This window comes from Cataglyphis hispanica, chromosome 1 (assembly GCF_021464435.1).
Source record: "Cataglyphis hispanica isolate Lineage 1 chromosome 1, ULB_Chis1_1.0, whole genome shotgun sequence".
Lineage (NCBI taxonomy): Eukaryota > Metazoa > Arthropoda > Insecta > Hymenoptera > Formicidae > Cataglyphis > Cataglyphis hispanica.
The window spans coordinates 7,887,130-7,910,131 of NC_065954.1; the positions used below are offsets into that span (position 1 = coordinate 7,887,130).

The following is a 23,002-nucleotide window of genomic DNA, read 5'->3' on the forward strand; positions in this document are numbered from 1 at the left end:
CATTTTGTGAGTAGTTTCTCATGAGAAACGGCAGCTTTTGAAGAATTTATTTTAATGATGATAGTGAAAATATTTCTTTTTGCGCGAAACAACATTTGATACAAAATATTAACAGTGCCGTATGCATTAAAATTGTATGAACCAAATAAACGATTGCCTGATAAAATCGATGGTAATTAATATTGCACGCTGAAAATTCGAAATGATTTACAACGGAATTATTCGATAGGGGTGTCATGTTTTTTTTAAATATTTGAGATTTATTTTGATAGGTCTATACAATAATTAAAGCTTTCAAACATTGTTCTGAATATTATAAATATAGTTTGGAATATTGCCGGCTTGGATTTTAATTAATTAACGTCTCCACAAAGAGAGAGAGAGAGAGAGAGATTGAGTAAAATATTTCTTTGTAGAAATCTTTTATTTTTATATATTTTTCATTATTATTTTAACAAATAGTAAAATTGAATTTTTAAATCTCAGTTATATAAATTGTTTTTTTAAATATTATTTATTTTTTTTACAATCCACTGACAGTTTTATGTGTGGCCGAGTTTTAGAATGTTTGCAGTTTTCGAATGTTTCTCTTTTGATGCCATTGTTTCATGATCCATCGAATAGCGAAAAGATTGTCTGTTAGTTTCAAAAGAAAGGAAATCCATTTCTTTGCCATTGAACTTTTTATTCGTCTTATTAAGCACAAGTAGAAACGTCTTCTGATCGTTCTGTGATAGTCTTTTGCAGTTCAAAGAACAAAGGCAATAGTTAGACGTTAGATGATCGCATCGTCTTTCAATAGTGCTACATGAAACGAATAGATCATGTGATTGTGAGAAAGAAATTGAAAAATGCGACGGCCATGTTCGCAGGATTTGTATTACCGGATTTTGATGTAAGAGTCCTTGCTCACACATATACGAAAATGTAAATGGAATAAATAGAAAAATGTATAATTGTGTGTACACTTATAATAATATTATATTATATTATATAATCAAAAGAATTTCTGTTAATTTTTCAGACAGACATCAGATTTTAAAATAACAATTTGTTTTTAATATATATTTCAGCTGTAAAAAACAACAGATGTCATACTCTATCATATTGCTTCGTATATTGTTGAAAAAGAGATTTGTGGTTTTATATAAATTATATTCTTTAAGAGAGAACAAAAAGATTTTGTCAAATCCATGTCTGTGGTTGATTAAAAATAATTACTCCATTATGGGTTACACAATCGCAAATGAGGGTTAAACAATTATAGAGGTATTGTCCCAAAAATCCGTTTAATTTACTTTTACAAGAGTTTTTGTAAAACAAAAGAATTATATCGTGCTGAGAAAATCGAAATTCCGTTGGCATATCGAAACTCATCATTAATTCCGTGCTATTGAATAAGTTACGAGGTAAAATTTTACACAGCTTTTTATAAGGAACTCAGACCTAATGGCTACATACCACTGGAAGTCGTAATTTTACTCCAGATATTCACTCGCTTTCATGTATTATCATACACTCGCAATATGAGAGAGCGACATTTTTCAAATTTCGATTTAATCTATTATTCCGTATAATATGTAATATCCGTATTATGTATGATATATTTGACTAAAATAATATTATAAATATTTTATAATCAATTGCTTGGTGTTTGAATTAATAATCAGGTAGCAAATAGCGAGGGCAAAATAATTATTAAAAGATATTCATTTATTTTTAAATATCTCTAAAAAAATAAGATAAATTTATTTAATCAGATCAAATATTTTGATAATATTTGTGAAATTTGTCATTCAACTATGTTCATAGCACAAATTTGTTTGCCCTTTTTCTTATATTTTATTATATTATTTATCTTAATTTTTATTATTTATTTTATAGATACTGTTTAAGAATATGCAAAACTTTAATATTTAAAGATATTACAAAATTGTACAAAAAATATGCTCTATTTATTTTTGTTTAATATTATTTATTAGTATTATTATAAAAATTATATTTTAAAAATTTTAATTGTTTTTTTTATCCGCAAAATGTTTGATTAACATAATTTATATTATGCACAAATTTATGAGACTGTAAAACAAAATTGCGAATGATGCTTCCGCGCTCTAATACGATCCCGAATCTTAACGATTGGATGACATATTGGATGACATATTCATTGAGGATGATGAGAAAGAGAGAGCTAATAAGACAATTTCGAATAACGCAAGTCCGCACTTATTTCTTATAAAAGATAGTTCTAGAGATTAATATCGTCGTTTGATAAAAAATCGCAGAATGTAATATAAGCTTTCTGCTGATCCGTGGCGAAAATGAAGCACGATCTTGAAATTTAGTGTTTGATGTCGAACATTAACCTTGTACTCCGGAAATCTTCGCGTTATATTTAGCTATCTTGTTTTTTTAACTACTCTCTTGGCTCGTGCTCAGAAAAGCGGGTGATTATCCTTGAGATTGGTAAGATAAATCAGTAGTACTACAGTATTTTTACAAAGGCAAAATTGATAGGTCAATTTTAAAAGATAAGTGTCAGCAAAATTTTTTACATTTTGGTCAAAAATAGTTTTTAGGAAAATATAAGTTTGCATGTACTAATATTAAATTGTTTCAAAGCTGTATTTTTCTATTATTAATTATGTGTTTCGTTAAAAATGTTAACTGTCATTTTTGATTGATTTCCGTTGTTGATTAAATTAATTAATTACAAGCATGCTACAAAAACAATTAAAAAACAATTAGAAAACAATTAAAAATTTAATTTTGTTTGCCATGGGAATAATTAATTTATTTCGTTATATGTAGCGGAAACTTGCTTACCAACACAAGTTGGTGTAAATAATGTATTTTTCATGAATTTCTTCTATCTTGCAATTAATTATGTCAAAAAATATTTGCATAATGCCATAATTATCGAAAAATTTCATTTATTCAACAATTTTGTTTTTACAAATATAGTTACTTATTATAATAAAAATAAGGATTATATTATAATGTTACATTATAAATACATTGATCTATACATTGTATTATTTTTCTTTAAATGTTTTTAATAAATATTTTTATAAAATTTTGTTTTATGTCTAATTATATACTAATATATTATATACTTTCAAAAATACGATGATGTGAATTATATTTAAAATTGTACCATCGAATGGAGTGCTTAAATTATTTCACATTTTTTTACAACTTTAATTACATTTGCGATTTTAATTACATTTAAGATTGCTTGTCGTCAGCAATAAAACTAGGATAAATTCCAAATTGGATCTTATTTTACTTCAAATTATTGGAAAATATATTGATTTGATCGCAAACCGATAAGAGATCGGTAGATAAGACGCGAGTTGGCTTTAGCCAGCTCTTCTCTCATAGAAACTTATTTGATTAAACTTAACGGTATCTCGTTTAAAAATTCTTTTCTCATAGAAAAAAAAATAGTTCTATTCAATAGAATGTAATTCTTTCAGGATTTATTAGTTTTCTTTGAGCATTTGATACATTAAATTTTCTTCATTGTTGATCGAGTAAAATTTGATAAAAAATTTGTGAGTTATTATATATGTTGAATTATTTCTCTTAAGAATTTGGTAGAACAAACAGTATTATATTCAGCAAAATATGATAATAAATCTTTCTCAAGGCCAAGTGCTTGATATCGTGAGTACTAAAGATGCTAATTTGTTTTCTTACTTATAAAAGAATGTAATTAAGAGAAAATAATTGTTTTTCTTGAAAGTAACGTTTTGAAATATGACTTTTATATTTTATTATTTGTAAATTATGTGAAAAATGAAAGTTCTTATGTAATATTTTTGGCAATATAAAACTACCGCAGAGAGAGCATTCAGCATTTTAACGCAGCCGTCGGATATATCAAAAGTAGAACGAATGCATACTCGTGTGCAAATCCAATGTAGGATAAGCGAACGATTTAACGTTTTCTATATTTAGAAAGAATCTCTAATCTGTCATTGCGACAGGAAAAGTAAAAATTGTAAAGCTATGCTGTTATTCATGATCATCAATCCGTTATAAATGTTCTAATCCGTTAGAAAATCACTGTAAGATAATTTAAAGATTTTTATGTTATATTTTTATTGAATTTTTTCTTTAGACAATTATATTATCTACACTGTATAATATTGAGGGAGGGAGGGGGGAATTTAAGATCATATAAATATTATTATTATAAATAATTATAAATATGCGTTTCTACTAATGTAAGTTTTTAAAATTTATTTAAATTAACTTTAGTAATTTTATATTAAAAGGCAAGAGATTTTTTTTTGACATCTTATTTTTAATTATTGCAATTTTCAACTGATGGTTGCACGAAGCTTTTAAACGGGATAGTAATGAAGATTCTACGTTATAGTTTCAATTTCGAGTTTAATCGCGAATGCACTCTCATCGCATTTACGTAATTATTTCCAAATAATGTCACATCCTTCCTAGGAATGAGGCGTTACCGCAAAATTATATTATAAACCACCGTTATTACATTCTAGGTCTAACGGATAATCATTGGCAATGGGTGGAATTGACTCTTTGGTAATATCTGCATTGTTGACGTATATCAAACAACAACGTTTCGACAATTACATTGTTACTTTGTACCTCGATGTACTTTAGATTTCCCTGTATTTATTTGGTCGAAAATATTAGAATATATTATAGAATTAATTATTTATTATTAATAAATTATTAATAAATTCTCTTGATTAATATAGAAGTTAAGCAAATAAAATCGAGAGATGAAATTAAATTCTTAGTTTCTATCATGAAATCGAATACTTTTAGAGATTAATATTTTTTTTATGAATGCGATTTACAAAAGTTTATAAGAAAAAAAAGATAATTATTAATATCCTATTTACGCAGAATGATTCAATATTATTTTAAAAAAATATTTATTTTATAGATTATTTTGAATAAAAGTTTATTAACGTGATTTAAACAATTCTCAATATTTATGAAAGTATAACAAATTAATTTATGAAATTTGAGAAATAGAATTTTTTTTGAAAAATAAGAGAGAAGATTCAATTTGTGGTAAAAAAAAAAAAAAAAATTTAGAACAGATTTTCAAAATTTTAAGAGATGCAACGCTACTTCAAAAACTTTATATTCCGCTTTAATGCATTTCATCGCACGTGTATAAACTGTGTGCTATAAATCATATACAAGGTTGTAATTTTGCATCAAATTCTTATATACGACTTTCTCATTTGTATGATCATATTCAAGATTTGATGTAAAGCTTTCTGTATTTACACTTTCTTCTGATGAATCTGTAATTCATATCTATCTTTGTTTATATATCTTAAACGCAAAAATCTAGAAGGAAATCGTAGCAGAGTTTAAAAATTGTGACATTGCATCTTTGAAATATTTAAATAATTTTCTAAATATTCTGAATTAGTACCATATTTATATAAATTTTTCTTCACAGAATTCATAGCGTTCTCAGAAAGCATCTTTTCAAGTGGCGGTAAAGCTGTGACCGAGTCAACGTGTATATGAGAAATAAAAAGATGGACAAAAAGAGTGACTCAAACATAAAAAATTTAATAAAGCGGTCGCGGAAGACACATGCATACGAAATAAATAGAGAAGTAGGAAAAATATGTGACAGCCGAGAAAATTTAACAATCATTTATAGTTAAATAAAATAATAGTTTTATTTAACTGTTTTTAATTAAAATTTTTAATAAATGCGCGTATACGTAACTTTATAGTAACAATATTATATTTTCTGGATTGAATGAATATTTGACGTTACAAAAGAAAAACCCAGATAAATAAGTTCAAGCTTTTAGATCATCCACGGTGGTTAATTGCATCTGGCTTGTTTCAAAGTGACATTGTCGCGAACTAATGAAGTTCGCGCTTCTTTATGCACACGGAAAGTGTATTCCCAGCAGATTTTTCGCTCATAATAAAGTTTAAAAAATTTTAACAAGTTTATGTGCGCAAAAAATGACGAAAATATATGATAAATTATTATTTTGTTCACAGTACGTTTTAACACAAATATAAAATATACAGATTACAATGGATACGTCGATACATGAAATATTTAACTTAAATGTTAAATAGATAAATGTCGATATGGTCATTTTAATTATTTGTTTGTTTCATCGATGTACTATTATCACTGGTCTTTGAAAGATTTATTAGGTTGTATTGAAATATTATTCGAAAATCCTATCATGAAGTTGATTAACCACGTATTACTATTTACTAATGAAAGCAACGAGAAATTGCGCCGGAAATGCAAATTCAAAGGCACAAATACACTGTACTGTACATAAATAAATAAGCCCATTTCACAAGTGAGCACCTTTTACATATTTTGGAATTAAATCTTGCATGAAATGTAAAGACTAATTAAAAAATGAAATGGCTTGTAAATTTCAGCGGCTACGCTATGCGCCTTTCAATAAAAGGCTCTTCATTTATGAAGGTATTGTACGAGCGACGCATTATAATATGATTGTGAAATGCTTGACTATATACTCTAGATAAATATGCACGATATTTGCGCTGGTAAAGCTGTAAAATTATCGCGGCAATAGTCTTTATTTACAATTAAATTTCAGAGAATGCTGCATGTTTGTAATTAATCGAATATCGCAATGAAAATTCCCAACGATTGGATAGCAACTCACTCGCGTTGAAATCACGAGAGATGTAATGTTGATGTTTGTTACGAAGGGCAGCCTGTCCATTATGATTCTTTCGATTCTGTTGTCTGTTAATTTCGATTTTTATAAAGGGAAGCATTTTTATAACGAAGAAAGAAAGAGAGAGAGAGAGAGAAAGAGGTACATAATTGAATGTAAATATTGAGACATGAGTGAGAGATTGCGTGAGAGATAAGTTAATGATTATTTTTTTTTTATTTCTTCCAAAAATTAGATACGTAATACGTTTCATTGTTAAATCAGCATTCATTAATTGTTTTCAAAATATTTAAATAAAACTTATGAGATTTGTGAAGAATGTTAATGGAGATACAAGCAAAGATATTTTACAAGGTACATTTTGCAGGCAAAGTATCTTTGCCTGTGCTTTCTTATATTAATTTAAATTATCTCTGTGTAAATCTGTGCTCCCATAAACGATTATATAATTACTTACGATAAGAACTGTGACCGGAGAGACATTGCGTTATTAAAATTCCCGTCGTTTCATGGAAATGTTAGAATTCTGGTAAACGTTAGAATTAACGAAATTGCTCATGAGACGATGCTTTTTTGTGATCACGGCGAATCGTTACATTTTGCGGTCGAATTTTCTTATAAGATCGCTCTCACTATATCTCGCTTCTTCAGCTTTCTATAACTACTGGACCGTCTCAAGAGCGGAGCAATAATCTGGAATCTGTGTCAAGGAGTAAGTCTCGTCTCTATTATATTGTCGAAATGAATATTCATTTCGTCGTTTCGTAAGATATCAGGTGCACTATACAGGGCATGTAATTTTTATTTTTTAGAAGTAACTCTATAAACAGTGAATTGATCATAAAGAGCACTACAATTCTGGCAACTCTACAATTGCGGCATTATTGTTTCGCGATAATATTTCTTGAATGTTAATATGCTCTTCCATCCGGCTTTGTAACTTTAACAGCTTTCAAAATGAGAAAACAAATCCAATGTGCTGCGCATCCGTTACAGTATACGAATTCGCGAGGAGCTGAAAATCCGTAGAATGAAAAGAATGAAAATTAAGTTTGACTCTGAAAGTTTGGTGTAAACTTCACGGAAGAGTTTGCATTTGTCGAAAGTTATTCGTCCTATCAACAGACGCGTGTGTCTCTCTTAACTCTTTATATAAAATAAATTATCTAAAAGTATTTTCGAAAGAATGGTAATAAATGTATAAAGTTATATCATTGAAGGAAAACTTTTCTAAATTTTTGCAGCAATTTGTTTTTCTCCTTTACATTTATGGCGAAAAGAGATAGAGTACAACTCTTTCGCCAGAGCATATGATAACAATCCTATACAATCTGAGGTTGAATTTTCTTGAAAGTATGTTATGTGAAACGTTACAATAAATCACTGTCAGCAGACACACACACAGTGCTTTTTGCGCAAACGCGTGCAACTATAGTAAGTGTATCTTCATCTTCCCGTAGTATTGTATACATATAATGCGAGAAGAGAGAGAATAGTATACTAACTATATTGTAGTTGCGAATCTCTCACATTTTTAATGGCGATATAGAAAATTATCATGTCATAGAAAATGCTATTATGTTTTTTTTTTTTTTTATCGGAGAGAACGCATTAATTTTGGAAAATTATTAGTTTCTTTTAAAAAAATTATTTTAACTAAGCGAGTATTGTTATAACTTTTTTTTGAAATAAAACCCTTTTATATGGAAAACTTTTATATTTATATAGTGCATGAAAAAATTGCGAAAATTACAAGTTACAATATATATAAAAACATTTTTGATTTTTTTTCTTCTTTTGAGAATATGCATGCATGCTCTACATCACTTCCAATATTCCTTGTTACATTTTTTTAAGCACTTTTTATATTGTGTCTGCCGGACAAAAAGCAAAATCAAAAGTAAAACAACAATGCACATAATGTAGTTGAGTGTACACACATAGTTTGATATCTGATAATTATGTTCTCCGTATGATTTATTTAAAGATGAGTTCTAAATGAAAGACATATCAGAGAATGCGCGGGAGCAAAAGCGAACTTTAGTTGATACGGCTAGTGTGACACCATCAAGGTAAGAAAAAAACCATGCTACGAAGTTACACTGATAACCAAGGGCAGATCCGGCGTGCGCGTGGTCTCGTTAAAGAATTACTGCGGTCATAAAGGGCCGTGTACGACGATCTTGGGTGCACACCCTAGATCTAAGGTTCGCCATTTCGCCACCGACTTTTTCTTCGGCGGTTAAATAAGGGTCGATGGTTACAGGTTTTTGTAATAGTAGTTAAGATAATGTTTTTAGGAGCGATGTGAGAAATTTCTCTTTTTTATGGCACATATAAGAAACTCTCTCGTAAAGAACGATTGGAATAAGAAAACTCCTATTCGATAGAAAAAATTTATACATATTTTATATTGAGAAAAATTTTTATTTTCTAGTATTTCATGGTATTTAATTCCTTTTTTTTATATATATTTTATATATATGCGTACAAGCATCCGCTATATGAAAAAATAAAACGCGATAAATATTTACATTTTATACAAAATTATCTCATATGTTTTTGGAAAAAAGTTAAATTACAGTGGCAAGGAAAATGAAGATAATTCAGCGTAGTTGCGTTTTAATCGCTACAACGCTGATATGCGGGAAGATTGGAACGCTATTTCAGTGTTACTATAGATTAAACTGGTATTAACTGCACCTTTAAGCCAGTATTTACGTCATTCTTGCTTACTTAGCCAATATGTGTCGGTCTTATGTTACGTTAACACGAAATTATTGCATTGTCTTTAGTAATAAGCTGCACGAGGGAAATATTTAATAATTAGATGCTAGAGCAGAAGCTTTGCGTTATATATCCAACGTAATCAGGATCCTACTTACCCCAAGTTAAACTTTGTCGCTTAACGCTGTCATTTTCCTTCCACGCTAGACCATTATATTGTTCCTCGTGGTATGGATGAGCGCTTCGAAACTATTACATGCACAAATAAATAGTGTTTCTTGTTTTGTAAAAAATCTCGAATAATGTCGTTGAAAGTATTCTCGAGGCGCGCATTATCAAATGTAATGGAAGAAGCAAAGCGTAATCCAAGATATATTGCCACGGTAGTGCTAGCTCGTACAAATTGAAATCGATTGAATCTTTGGTCTAACAGTGATAAGGAAATTACGATGTTTCGCTAACAAAATAAAATCTCAAAAATTGTGAAATTATACAGCTTCATATGTTCACAGAGGATATGAATAGATAATTCTCGTTTGCAATAAAATAATAGATTTATTACAAAATAAATTTTTTTAATTAATTGATTTATGCATTACACAACATCAGCATTCTTCTCATTGCACATTAAAAATAATATAAAATAAAAATTAATTTAAATTTATCATAAGCAATGTGCAAAATAAATAATTTGATTTTTGAAAGAAATTATATTTATTACAAAACTTTTTTATGAAATAGTCAGCTATAATTAGCGTGAATTTTAAAATAAAGTTTTCATTAATACACTCTATTGATTCGAAATTCTATGCAACATGGAATATTCATGTTAAGATTTCTAAAATTTCGATTTGTATAACGAGCATTACGAATTACAAATTAAAGAACACTTCGAGGGGATGATGAATTACACGTGTCGGTTTAAATTGTTCTCGATTAAATCTGAGCGCAAAACACACAGGTAATTCGACACGCAGATCGATCGATGAAATATTTTCCTCGTGGTAATTTTTTTTTTTTTTCCGAAAGGCGACGCGACTCTCGAACACGATACGCGCGCAAGATAGGGTCTAACCGAATGTAGCTACGCGCGTATACTGAAGGAACTTGTGGAGCGAGGGCGCCGGCTTGAACCAACCCCTCTTCCCAGCATCCCACGCGGCGCGCGTACTCTTATCAGGCATTCGGAGAGATGGGATTTTTGGACCGATAATATTGTCAATTGTTGAGGGAAATATGCGACAATTATCGGGTGATCGTCAGTCGAAAGATTTGTGTCCCGCAGATTTTGGCGGGTTAATCTTCGTGTTCGAGAACTTTAATTCTTAATGCTGCATCGAGAAAAGCCAATTACATTATTCGCATTGGGTTAATTAGGTTTTGCAAATGAAGGCAATGTAATTAAAAAAATTTTCTTTCTTGGTATAATAATGCTATTGATATTTTTCTTTTTAAATTGTATGCATGTTTAATTTAATGCAGATTTTTTATACATCTGAACGCAATTTACTTTTGATTGCTAATTAATTAAAATTTAATTACGGATTAGAATTAGAATTATTGACAATTATTTTAATAATTGATACGCTGCAAAATTTATTGTATTTTTTAATATAACACATTGATTTTAATTTAAATGGAATTAATAGATTTCTTGAATAAAAGAAGAGCTTGCCTCCCTTGAGGAGGGAGGTAAAAATTCTAAGAGCTAAAAGCTAAGTGCTTTTATGCTCTGACACATTCTTAGTATAGTTTATGTTGCATGTTTTAAGTACAGTGGTAAGATGATAATTGCAAAAAATTATATTTTTAATGTGTTTTAGAAACTCTAACAGTTTTGAGAAAAATTGAGCAGATTAAAATATTTCAGAAAATATATTTAGACTGAGTATGCACAATTAAAAATTATATGGACTTATACGCATAATTTTATGTAACATAGTGGTTTGCTTATATGATGGCTTTGCATATGGAATTTTATCTTGCATGAGATATTATGCATTTCAGTCTCGAATTCTATTTCAAAGTAGACAAAGCGCAAAGCGATTTATGAGTGTTGCAAAATAAAATATCCATTTAAATTCTGAATAAAGAAGACACTCTGAATAAAGACAGAAAGAGAGAGAGAGAGAGGGAGAGAGAATATAAATTTTTCAAAATTCTTTAAACAGATACTTTTGATTCCACGTAAAATATACAGTTGGTGTATTTGAAAGCTCGATGGAATATTTTATTTCGAAGCATTTGGCTCAGACGAATCCTATGGCGAGTGGGATTTTAATAAACCGCCAGAGAAATCGATTCCGCTGCTCGATTTCACGTGAATTTAAAGAAATGTTATGACATTTGCTACGCGCATTAAAATATAATATTACTACTATTTATGAAATTCTGTTAAATATTCATTAAATACTGTTCATTCGATTAAAAGCTTGTCGCGAAGAGTTGACTTAATAATATAAAGTGTTCGCATGCTTGTTATTGGATTTATCTTTGATGCAACGCGAAACCGCAACCGTAACATCATTATTAATTGAACTTTCAAAGAAAAGGATGAGCAGCATTACTAGTTATCTCAAAGGTCAATGAACTTGCATTCATTTATGCTATATGATCTAATATTATCCGCTTATGATATAATCTTGGCAAATAACAAGATTAATTGCTTATGCGATGACAGTATGTCGCAACAACCAGTTGCTATCTATTAGAGCTATCTATTTGCGCGGACAACGTATTTTCTCTCAATTATAAGTAGTAAAATTGAAAATTAAAGAGAATGTTTTTTACGAGGGAATGTTTTTTTATAACGCTTGAATTCCTGTTTTTGCACGCGAGATACACGCAACTAAAAATTCAGGAAATTAAAATTTAATATAGCAATGTAAAATTTAGTAATGTAAAAAAATAACAAAATAATAAAATTGTTATTTGATTTATGATTTTTTTTATTAACGAAATTTTAATTTAAAAAATAAATACAAGAATATTCCAGATTGACCTGGTCATTTTTCGCTAGACAAGTAAATTGATTGTATTAAAAAATTGACAATTTTGAGAATATACGTGATTTTTAATACATTGTATATATATATTTATATACATAATGAATGTATGTTTTCCGCGTTTAAGAATCGTTAGCTAATACGGGAAAAAAATGATTCTTATATGATTAGATCGTTTAGTTGTGAAATACATGAGAATAAAGATCGAAGTTATCGATATCGATAGATCTCGTCCGCAATATCGTTGAATTCGTGGAGGCTTGACCGATTCGCAATTTTTATCGTCATCAAATTGTATGGAAGAATCTCTTCAAGCATTATAAAAAATGATTATCCTCCCAGGAATTTATAAAGCAAATAGTGAATTTTTTTTCCTTACGACCGCTCCGCACGATATATACGCGTATACGCTTGCGAACCTCACTGGATTTCGTTCCAACATCATCCCGTCAGTTGCAACAAGTTTTGGGGTCGTATTACGATAAATAGCATTCGCATTCTAGACGGCAAGAATAATGGACAACAATTTATTACTGCTGCAAATTTCGTCGTCGTTTTTACTTTACAGCGAGCAACGTTACTCGCGTTCGTCGCGCTATTAAAAAAAAACTGTCACATTGAAAGATATCGGTTCTGTCCTCGAGCATTTGTTCGAATAAATGCAAGGCAATTTCAAAATTTTAGAATTGTATTGCGAATAAAAAAAGATGTATGCAAAATCAATTGCATATCGAATTGTCATAGTCGGACTTTGCGTATAATTTTGCATATCGCATACAATATCTCTCTGCTGAGTTTTTTGCTCTTATCGGATAGCACTTGTTCTTATCGTTCAATAAAAAATAAAAAAAAAAAAAATACGATTCCCATATCATAGCAAAAAGAAGCAAGACTTTTTCCGATGTGTTTAGAAATTATAAACGGTGAAAATGTTAGCATTAATCTCGATTGTTTGCACACGAAAGCAAGCAATTTCTTTTTCGACAGAACTCGCATGACTTACGCACTTACACGCCAACCAAAAGTTGCGGTCCTGAGAGAGTGCCTCTGATCATAGGAATTAATTACAGTAAAAAATCGCGAGCAGAAGTTTGCCAAAGCCACATATTACAAGAGTCGTTACTGCGCGGCGGCTTCCCTTTACACATTTCGACGATAAAGAACCATGAACTTTGCGAACTCGTTTAACGTCTCAGCGGGGCCATTTGGTTACAGCGTAACATTCGCAACGTTACAGCGCGCTCTTCCATGTCTCGTATTTCCGTAAATGAAGACTAGCTTATGTTAGTTTTGCGCGTTTCCCGAAAAAAAATTTTTCTCGAACAAAATTTAACGCACACGTAAAATTGCTCTGAAAATATAAAATTAACACATTTCTAAGCGTAAGCAGTGTACAATATTTTCATATAATCTATATTTTGCACAAAAGGAAAGAAATTAACAATTAATTATCTCTTGATTTTAGCTTCTATGTGTAAAATTCAGAATTTATTTAATATTAGGCATTATCACATATATATTAACATAGCAAATTTTTCATTTCCTTTTTCTTTAAATTTTATTAGAGAGATTTATTATATTTATTTTTTTCTATTATATTTTTTATTTTTTTAATTTTTTATTATTATTTATATATTTTTTATTATATTAATCAAATTATATATAATTTATATTATATATGTATATATATATATATATATATATATATATATATATATATATATTAAGCATTTATCACACATATATATATACATATTATTTTTGTTTTTGCTACAATATTAATTTAAAAATAAAATTGTTGATTAATTAAACTTATAAGTTGAAGTAATTTTTCTGTTAGTGACGGTGCTGCATTAAAAATAATTTTGATAATGAAAACTTGTTCAAACATTTTAAAAGTCTGTTTTATTTAATCTATTAAAACAAAATATTTTATTTTCATTATGATATACATGATATAATATTTCTGTGTTTCTCATTTGATACGAATGTATCGGAGAGGACACTCTCTAGGTTAGTAAAAACTTTATCAAAGCAAAAAAATATGATTTTTGGGGTTTATTTAACCCCGCAGATGTCCAGAATTTTCGAATTGGACCATTTTCTCTCGGGAATAACGTTATATCTTTAACGGACACGAAGGCGAAATGCGTGGTTTATGCGATGATTCATCGTAGGTAAGGTTTATCCTCGTAAACTTATGAGTATTTCTCAAGAGAACTCGAGATAAATGGAAACAAGTTTCTCCGGGGGTGCATCAGCTATGTTATTTCTGTTACAAGAAGGAAGGCCCATTTCCGTCTTTGTCGTGTTTCCGTCACTCTTACATGCATAACTAATGAAGCTTTGACGGAACATCGTCAACTAACTGTTGTAACTTTATTCGTGCATCTGTACTTTGTCGTTTGCATTTCTCAGATGTTTATTACAAAACGGGATTTATCAAAATTCATTGGTTACGAATCGCGATCTAGTTCCGTTTTTCCAATTCCGAAATCTATTCGATCTCGATTGTGATATATTCAATTACAATTTATTCGTGAATAAATTCCATCTATTCGTTTCTCTATTTGTCTATGTATACATTTTTATTTACATATTTATCCATTTTTTTTCTATTTGCATCGTTAATGCTTAAATTATTCGATAAAAGAGTAAGCAAATATATGCACAATTGCCTGAAAATTTGACCTAGATCATTATTAAATAAGAAAGTATTAGTATTATATAAATTAAATAAGTTTTTACGCAAACTTTTCTATAATTCTAAACTGTTTTTAATTTTACAAAATATTATAGTTTTAATACCGAGCTTCGCAGATTTATATTTTTATTATGAAATACACATTTAATAGAAAAGAAAAAAAAAACAAACTCAGAATCATTAATATAATTTTATTCCGGATCGCGTAACTTGAAGTTATTGTAAATTTTATCTGAATTTCAATATGAAGCATCATGGATTTCAATATCTGACAAGTCTTTAGTTACCTCATTCTAATTATTGCAATTTGAAAGTTAAGAGAAAACCGAAATAGGATCGTGTCAAAGTTATATGACGTCTGTATTGTTAATATTTCGCGAGAATTAAACAACTTTCGTACATCTATTATAATTATGCATGCATCGTATCACATAATATCTCGTTCGTTCTTTCGCGTCTCTTAATAGAAAAAGTAATAAAGTTTACAATTATAATCGATGCTAACGGCGCAAGGATGGTTGAGCAATGACGGATGCAATAAGGATTAGTGTTTTAATGGCAAATAAATCATGCAATTCGAATTCGCTCCATGTTCGTTTGCTGGTTGCAAAGCTCCCTGTGGGAAATCGGAATGCGCTTTAAAATCCTGATATGCTGAGGAAAATTAGAGTTGAGATCAGATAACGAGTCAGTAAGGAATAATGACGGGCACGAGTTCGACGTGGTTTTATCTCTCGTAAATGGATTAAAACAATTTGACGGGGACTCTCTGAATTGCGTCATGCAGTAGTACATTTCGCCTGCTGGCGATAACCCCATTTGTCTTCCTATCTTTCTCTTCTCATCTCTCATGGGAGTTCGGAAACTGCGCGGGAATTGACCGTCTGCTTTAGCACACCGGCTTGCCAATTTATTACGCTTTTAAATTGACGCGCTTATTGGTGGAAAGTTCATGTGAAATTTATGACAATGCGCATTCCATTATAAAATCCATTAACTTTCGTATTCAGAGGACATGCGGATGAAGCGCGCACCGTTCTCTTAATTTGAGTCACGCGACGAGTAAGGGAACTTCGCTGGCAGCTCGTTTCGCGCTAACCCCTCGGTAAACCATTTCTCGATGCATTTCCCGAGCACGTCATTATACATTGCTAGAACGAAATAGAGAACGAAATACAAGCACCAATTATCGACTGCGTTGGACGGAACGGTAGCTGTTTAAATTTCGCAACGAAAGGGAGAATCTCGTTAGTCATGTATATATGTAAAGAAAGAGAGAAAGAGAGAGAGAGAGAGAGAGAAAATAGGGGCTCAATATTAAATTTATAACTTCATTTTGTAAGACATATAATTTAGATTGATAATGTATAACATTTGTTTGTAGGTATTATATGCACATCGTGTTTGCATATTACAACTTATTTTTCTGAATTTATTATCCAGTATTATATTATGTGATTTTTTTCAAAACAGATCTGTAAACTTTCAGATATAATACACGAATACAATGAAGCGACATAAATATGTCTTGAAAATAACGCTGTGACATTTCTTTCCTTCACGTAATATTTTAAAAACGAAAAAAAAAACTCGCACAAGAGAAATTATCGAATTTTTGATTTATTAATAATAGATAAAATGTATTATATTTTCGTTTATATTTGCTTTTGTGTACTCAGCGTAAAGAAGTGTAACAAAGAAAATAAAGGGGATATCTTTCATAAAACAAATTTATTTCCCGGAAATATCGTCTCTCACGCGTATAATATCACGAGCTTTTCTCTTTCAATGTTTTCTTCTCTCTTCATTTTCTCATTATAATATAAATGTAACATTATTCATCGCGCACCACTCAAAATTTTCACAACACACACGAAACTTTTATCGTATTAACAATAACTGATTGTGAACTAAATTGATATGATATCTTAGCTCACAATTAAGCTTTATTCTTACTTTAGAAAAAGTATATATATATATATACACATACGTATATGTAGGCTATTAATATTTTTTACTATATTTTAGCGAAATTAGACGACATTATTAGCGATTTGCAGATTTATTAATTGATTGCTTTAAAGCCTGCATATTTAAAAGATATGTTAAAGACGTGATGATATACCTTTAACCGAGTGACCGTAAAATTAAAAAAAATATCAATTAGCGTTGTTAATGATTAGAACTTTTCAGAAAATAAAAGAATATAATTCAGACAGGAAAGTTATAATAGAATAAACAGTTAGTTTTTGAAAATCAAGCAGCTTTCAAAAAAATACGTTTTGAAAAAAAAAAAAACGTTAATTAAATACGTGACAATATAACCGAATGACCATAAAATTATGAAAAAATTAATTATTACTATAATAATTAAAACTTTTTAGAAAATAATTTGACGCATAATATATGTGTTCTATATAACTGATCTTCTATAAAACTGATTAGTATTGAATTATGTAAAGTATATAACATAATTATAATATATTATTGTTATTATTATTATTATTATTATTATTATTATATTAGTGGATTTTATATAACTGCAAGCTGTTTTCTCATTTCTAATCACTAAGCATTCTCGTCCAACGCATCCTCTTCTTTGAGCCCTCGAATTGTTATGACTTTTTACATTTACGGCTATACTTTTGCTCGCTAAGCCAGCGGAAATCCGGGACTATCGAAACTTTGGAGAGCGTGTCCTAATCGCGTGCTCTACTCGCGTGCCCTACTCGCGTGCCCTACTAGAATGCATCGTATGCTGCTTCCGTTGGGCCAGTTGGACCTACCTTTCGTTGATCCTTGCCATATTCATTCTGGCTACATCTAATCAGAAATGTATAAATTTAATTAATATTTAATGAAATATTATGAATCTGTCTCTCTCTCTCTCTCGCACACATACACACACATCCACAGATACACGCAATCAATTACGAAGCTGTTATAATTTTCCGATACTAATCGCGATTGCGTTTAAAAAAGGAATTTGGCGGAGCGTTACGCACTATTACCTTTCTGTTCGAGTGTTGTCGCGCGAATAATAACAGAGCCGAGGTATGTAAACATTAGCACGGCTATACGTCACAAAGACAACATCGTGTTGTTATTGTATTATTGTCAAATCTTTTTATGTATTTTTCTTTCAATGAAGGAGAAAGAATTCCTTCTGTTGCTAATCCGGCTAATTATTATCGCCGGTACAAGAGCGTAATTTTATGCCCGTTTATGGTTGCGAAACATTATGATAGTTTCTCATGCATTGTTTTAATATAACTTTACTTTAATTAATTTAATGCCAAGTCATTGATCAAAATTAATTTATTAAAATAACAATATTATAATAATATGTAATTTATATTAAAATAAAATTAATAAAACATTTATGTACATTATCTTATATAATTTAATAGATTAATAATTTGGCTTTATATCAATTAAAGCAGAGCTTTCATGATAATATAGATGGATGGGCTATATTAAGAAAAATTAAGATAAAATCGGTACAACAATCGGTACATTAAAAATAAAAATAACTTATTACGATTTCATATAATTAATAAAATTATTAGCGCCTTTTTCATTAAACCAATTAACTAAAATTTATCAATTAAAAAAAAAATATTTTATATTCTTTTAAACTTCTTGTTTTAATTTCTATTTTAAATTATATCTGTAATACAATATGTTTTAATGTATATTAAAAAAATCTAAGTTATTTGATTTAATCTAGCCCATCCATTCTGAGGTAACGGATCTATTTACAATCTACAATCTACATTTACATCTACAATATCTACGGATCCGTCACCTCAAGGTAAAATAAAATTTATCACTCACCGGCACTGATGCGCAAAAATTGAACAGTAAAGCTTTGAACAAAATATATTTGACTCTATGTATTATTAAAGAAATAGTTATTGTATGTCCGTAAAGAAATCGCAACGAAACGATAATTTATTATTTTGGATTTTTGTCACACACTACGATTTTTACTTAATTAAATGAGTTGTGAGTGAAATTATGCAAAATCGAAACTATTCAAAACTATTATCGCGATATATTGTTACATATTGTTACATTTTATTATTAATTGTTAATTATTTATTAATTACACTGGTATGGCAAATAATTTTCCGATACTAATCGTGATTGCGTTTAAAAAAGGAATTTGGCGGAGCGTTACGCACTATTACCTTTCTGTTCGAGTGTTGTCGCGCGAATAATAACAGAGCCGAGGCAAACGTTAACATGTAAACATTAGCACGGCTATACGTCACAAAGACAACATCGTGTTGTTATTGTATTGTTGTCAAATCTTTTTATGTATTATGTCATATATATATATATATATATATATATATATATATATATATATATACGTAAAATATTAAATTAAAACAATAATAATTATTTTTCATAAAAAATTTAATATAAAATCAATAATAAGTTAAACAGCTTTGTAATTGATTGCGTGTATCTGTGGGTGTGTGTGTATGTGTGTGAGAGAGAGAGAGACAGATTGATAATATTTCATTAAATATTAATTCTTAAGCATAATTTTCTGCTGCATACCATTTTACTTTTAGTTGCATTGCTTGTTATATACCCAATCTGGACTGCAATTGCATCATGCAAAAATATCGAACGGATAAAAATGCATATAAATTGTTACACATGTTTCAAGAATATTGAGTTTAATAATAATCAGCATTTCAAAACGACGCTAACGATGCTTTAAATTTATATCTATTCTAAAATAAAAAATATTCATTGTTTATTTAAAATATGACATTTTTATGCTGTGAGAAAGATAGTAAAAAATATAGAAAATATTAAAAAAATAAAAAAAAGATAAAAATTTGGGCGCGTATATTTCTAACATTGAATTAAGCAAAATATCGAAGCGTGAAATTTTATTTAACACACACGTTAATTGTTTCTGCACTACTTTCATAAAATTATACATAATTACTTCTATACATCTCCAAGATGTACAACGCAGCCGGGATTTCTACCTCCTCGTCGTTAACGAGTGTTACAATCTCAATGCTGGGAAACTTGCCCTCGGACGTGCAATTCCAATTGATATGCAGCATATGCATGCCACGAAGTACGTCGCAATATATATATCCGTTGTGTATTCTCTGACCCTTGTAATTGAAGCGTCCTAGCGCTGACATGCTGAGAATAATGCGTATCTTTAACGCCGAAATTATTCCATATTGGCTGATAGGAATATTATATAATTTACTTACACACGTGAAAATCATTATCGTCCTTTTTTACAAACGTTAAGATATAAAGCCATCTGTTTATAAATTTATAATTTATTTTGCCATATATTAACATAGTGAAAACAGTTGTGTATGTGTCCGACATGAATATGTAAATTTATAATATAGTATGTGATTTACACGTGCAAATATTATGAATACAAATATTATTTTAAAAGATATAATTGATAGATATAATATATATATATATATATATATATATAATATTTTATTTAAAATATGATTTTTAGTGAAGTATGATAAATTAAAAATAAACGTATTATAATTCCTTCTGTACTTTAAAATTTTTTCAATATTAAACTCTCTTTAAATGAAATGAATAAAATTATTTATACACTATTATTTTTCCCAATATTTGGGTTATCTATTCTAAATTCTACGATTTTTGTTTAGTAATAAATATTTATTTCTTTCTCGACACTAAATAATACGGCGTATATCGAGATAAGCACTATTATGGAAAAGAGGCAACAATAAATTTTGATACTTTTTAAAATTCAAGTTTATATGCCTTTAAATAATAAATGTGATGTTTGGTGTGATTTTTTTATTTCATGCCTCTTATATCACTGTAAACAAACTGAGCGTAGATGTGGCCATAATTTATTTCTGAACATAAATAGCTTTACATTTTTAATTATAAACTTGTCATTTAATTTTTAAACTGAGAGATATCGTATATTATGCTGGAATTTCTGTGTAAGTTGTAAACATGAAACAAACTCATGTGTAAACGTACATTATTTTTTAATGTTGATATATACATTTGATTTTAATCAAATATAAATTTAATACGTGTTAATTTTTAATTCAGAATATTTTAACATTACAAACAAGGATATCATTTGCGTCAAAGTGAAAATTAAAAACATTTTTGTAATAAATTATTTCTTATAAAAAAACTTGTACAATGAAAAGAAAAGTTTATATATAAAGTAACTTTTAACAAACTATACGAGTAATTTTAAATAATTGTTTCTTTACAGTTCACAACATAAATAATCAAAATTATTACAATAAAATTAATCTTATTGAAAGTAAAAATCACGTTTATGATTTTGACGTAAACGTGGAATGAAATTGATAGAGGGCTTTGATGATTTCCGACAAGCCAAACGCGATTCTCAATGGAATATTATTATATTTACATGCCACTCTTGAAAAGCTTTCCACACTTTAGCTGCACAAGATCCGTTATTCCAATTTCAGTGTGCCTCAGACACTTCTGTCGAATATTCTGATACGATTTCGATGGAGACTATTTAACATAGCGCGAATATATACGACCGAATGGATTTATACGACGCGACGTACATAAGCGGATTTTACGTATGAGCATTAATTACGGCTAATTACCACACAAGTCACCGTGATAACATCGAAAGCATGTAAATGCAATTATCGGCAAGTGTGATTTACAAATGTAATAAATAAATATAAAAGATCGTTGCTGAGGGAATATATTTCTCTATAATTTTAGAAATCATTATATTCTTTACATTAAACGTATGTATGCATGCATGTATGTGGCTTGCTTTTATTAATAATACACCAGAGAACATGTGATTGTTTATTGTTCCAAACAATAACTATAATATAATAAAAATCTAAAAAGCACGATCGATGAGATAGTAATTACGTGAAAAGCAGCTTTTTCCTCTGAATTTGGTAGAATAATCCACAGTTAATCTTGACGATTAATGAACACAGTTGGCAGAGATTCGTTAGTCTTCCTCATCACAAAGCTCTGCCCTAGTTTTGTCAGAACTATTGATTGAATACATATATTAGTTTTATAATATTTTTGCTTATGAATATTAATTTAAAGGCACGTAATGTATGTATCTATCTATGATTTTATCAATAAATCAATAAAAGCTCTAATGAATATATTATGTAAAGGAGAGAAAAGGCAATCAAGAGCCAGCGCGAATTTATATTTTATTACAATGTTTGATACAATGTTTATTACAATTAAAACATATGTTTTATTACAATCAAATTATATTGATATTTCATGGTTTTATTAATCGAAAATTATGGAAATCGACAGAAAGCTATAACCAGAGAATGGAGTTTATATCCATCAGTATTCTGTCCGCGTCTGTTGCAGTGGCTCTGTTCTAATTAATTACTATAATTTCTGCACATTGCTCGTGCACGGTTTGTAGTTCGCATGTGATAATTGCCGTTTGGCTAGGGGCTATATCCGTTTCTGGTTAATGCTGTCATTAGAATAATATTAATTCCATATTATCAGATTTAACTTTATTAAATCAGTTGCAGTAAATTATAATTTCATATTCATCTATCGAATCTAACGTCGGTTAAATTGGCGCTTCATCGATGTCAATGGCAAAATCTCAATCTATATATCTAATTTGAGAGCGTTTCTAATACGATATTTCGTATAATTTGCAGCGTCCGATCGTGCCATTTCTCTTTGTTTAATTTTAATCCATTTATTTCCGTTTTACCATCACGCTTGAAAGATATCCTTGAGTGATACGGTCTGCTGTTCATAGGAATCTTTTCTAGGTTGACGCATCTTGTTTGTTGTCAAAAAATGTAAAT

General features: G+C 29.3%; 1 protein-coding gene across 1 annotated transcript in view; it reads right to left on the reverse strand.

The window, feature by feature from the left end:
- Window positions 1-9,681, reverse strand: part of LOC126849343 (metabotropic glutamate receptor 2-like) — a 117,774-nt gene extending 108,093 nt beyond the window's left edge. The window contains exon 1 of the mRNA XM_050591082.1: window positions 9,584-9,681. The gene's annotated coding sequence lies outside the window, so the exon portion shown is untranslated. The remainder of the gene's footprint in view (window positions 1-9,583) is intronic.
- Window positions 9,682-23,002: the final 13,321 nt, after the last annotated feature.